We start from the raw sequence: 3,233 nt of genomic DNA on the forward strand, positions 1-3,233 counted from the left end.
CACCCACAGGACTGTGTAATAATCTACACTGCAACCACTTAGTGTCGCACCGGATTCTTATAAATAAACTGTGTCAAAGGCCTTTTTAAAATCTAAGTAAATACCATCAACTTCTGTTCCTTCATCCAAGCATTTTGTGACCCAGTCAAAAAAGAAACCAGGTTAGTCAGGCAGGATCTGCCTGCTATGAACCGATGCTGGTTGCCCCTTAGCATTATTTTACCTGCTGGTCCCCTGCAAATGTGATCCTTAACAATTTTCTCAGAGGTCTTGCCAAGGAAAGAGGTAAGGCTAATCGGATAGAGGTAAGGCTAACCAGATAGAGGTAAGGCTAACCTTGTTCATAGCACAAACCCTCCTAATTACACCTCTTGGTAAAGTAAGGGGGGGATTTGCCCAGGAAGTGATTGTGTGGGAACTAGGATCAGTTAGGAACAGCAGCAGCGGGCAAGTTATCTATTTCTGCACCTGTCAGGCTGGGGGGGATCCCTGGGGGAGCTGGTCTGGGACAAGGCACAGGAAGGAAGAATCCACCCACCACTACCTGCTGTCCTTATCTGAGTCTAGCACCTTGCACAGCCATTTCCTGGTACCCCACACAGCTGACGCCTCCTGGCTGGAGCAGCTCTGAGGGTCCCACTGTACTTGGTTCAGTCCCAGACAGTAACAGCAGTGAGTGAGTTCCCCCTTCTGAATCTACTCTGCCTGCCTCATCAGGTGTCCCCCACCAGCCTGGGTCTCCAGCCACATCTCATCCCCATCCCCTCCATGGTCTGAGCTCACTTAGGGGTCCCATCTAAAGGAACTGGAGGTGCTGGTGTGTGAGTGGAAGAATGTGACTGCACCACCACATGACCTCTGGATTCACTTTGGCTCCACTCACTGTGGAACACCCAACTTCAGTCTAGGTGGTCTTCTGCAAGAGGAAGTTACAGCTCTGAGCTAGGCACCCAGGCTCCTCATACAATGCATAGGGAATGTCAGGCATCCAGAGGAAGTGTGCTTACACATGTAATCAGAAGGCACTCCTGATCATTTTGTAACTTTTGCGCTTTACACAAAGCAGTTATAGTTACAGCACAATTGAACATAACAGATGTTTGATATTTGATGGTGGGGGCTCAGGGCCTCCATGGACTGGCAAAAGTGAGGAGGCAGGGGGTGCTGTCACATTCCTCACGTGCTCCACAGGCTCCCTGGAACAGAGTGCCAAGGAGGGGCTAGCCATAGCCCTGGCCCTGGGCTGATAGCAATGAGGAAGCCTCAGTGTTCCCCATGCCCTACACAGGGAAGCTGGCCAGGGCACCCCCAACCTCTGTAGTGTGATTTTTGCTGGCTGCCTACTGGCTATACCTGGCAGTTCCTCCCCAAAGAAAGTGTGTGGGGGGACTCTTGGAGGAGGTGTGGGGAGGGGGACCCACCAGGCAGAGCAACCAGGCAACCAGCAAAATCATCCTGCAGGGGGTAGAGGTGGCCTACCCAGCTTCCCAGCCAGTAGTGATGGGCAAGCCCCAGCCTTCGCCATGCCTTGCCTGGGGAAGCTGGCCAGGCCATCCCCACTCCCTGCACTGAGAGCTAGGGTGTGGGAGGGAGAGAAATTGAGCCCCCCTGCCACATGGGCCAGGTCTCCCTAAGATCCCAGCATGGGTAGCTGGGCTGAGCCCATGTGGTGGAGGGGCTTAGATTACCCCCTCCCCATGCCCCAACTCCCAAACATAAGCATCTTTCCAGCAGCCCTAGTTGCCATGCTGGGAGCTGGGGCTAGGGGGGAAATTGAGCCCCCCCTCACCTCATGGACCTAAGTCAGCTTCCCTCCACAACCCCAGCAGGGGTACCTCCCCCCACCTCCTCCTTCCCCTTTCTCCCCCACTGTGGAGGGAGGAGGCTTATGAGCACCAGCCCAGCCCTGCAAAGGTGCAAGGGATGAGGGTGGAATCACTCAAAATTAACCTCAGGTACTCTGCCCTAGAGCACCTTCATCTAATAGCTGATTAACAAGAGGTAATTTTTCATGTGACTGACCTTTTTAAAAAGCGCTTTGCAGTCATGAATGTTTGTTATGTTACAGCTGTAGAGCACTCTCAGGGGCCTCATCACATGAAAAAACATAACTTTTATAAGTGCCCAAAGAGATTTTTTTAGAAGCTAGCCAGTTGAAAAGAGTCTCTCCCAAATAAACATGGTGAAAAAAGGGTAGGGCGACCATGGGCGAAAACACACATGCAAGCACGTGCACTTGCAGCAGCTCAAATAGAAGTGGTGCAAATTTCAGCCAGGGCTTTTTGCTTCAGTGCATGTGCCCAGACATGCACTTTGGTGTGGGGCAAAGTAACCTGTGCTGTCCCCAGCAGTATTAAAATCTGCAGTTTCTTGGGCCCAGGCAATTGGTACCTGGGGACACTACTCCTTGTGCCAGATGGATTGCTGAAGCAGCTCTGAGAGTTCCCTGCACCCTTTACCCACTACAGCAGTGTGGCAGTGGGAGGTGCTGCCTGGCTGTGACCTGCTCTGCACCTGCCAGACCCGGATGGGGACCGCACAGCCAGGAGAGGAGACCGGGAGGGGGCCCGCCCAGCCAGTAGAGGCATCTGCCCCTCTGGGCCAGCTCCCAGTGGGCTGTGGCTACAGAGTTGGCCTTTGTGCAGCACTACTGCCATGTGTGCCTCCTGCCCAGCCATCTGGGAAGCTATTGCCTAGAAGATGTTCTCAGTGTAGTGGCCTGCTTTGAACTGTGAAAGCATGTCCTCCTGGCCCCAATTAGCCAGGAGGTCAGCCACCTCCAGCTGGGTCCAAGGTGCCAGGTCTGAGCAGGCAGGGTCCTGCCACTGGCCTTCCTAGCAGGAATTCTGGTGTTCCCTATTGGAAAACTGAAAAATCCCTGATAAAAAAAAATCCCAAAGTCATTTTGTAAAATACCCTGAAATTCATGTTCCTCCACAATTAAAAAAAAAAGACCAGGAGAGAGAAGGAGGGAGACAGAGAGAGAGATCAGTTGGGCAATGTTTTATTGATATATCTACAGTGTTAAAGCAATTTGAAAGCTTACCAGTCTCTCTATCATCATAATAAAGTGAATTCTAAATACGTATATGTTTTGCTGCCCCCCCCAACAGGGGCCAAATGGCTCCCACAGGGGCTACCACCCCCCTTGCAGGGCCCACATGCCCCACCCCCGCTTGCTCCCCCAGCCCCTCAGATTGCTGCCCCACCTGGCCCCATCCCTTGCTGGCTCC

Source organism: Alligator sinensis, unplaced genomic scaffold, assembly GCF_000455745.1.
Source record: "Alligator sinensis unplaced genomic scaffold, ASM45574v1 scaffold486_1, whole genome shotgun sequence".
Lineage (NCBI taxonomy): Eukaryota > Metazoa > Chordata > Crocodylia > Alligatoridae > Alligator > Alligator sinensis.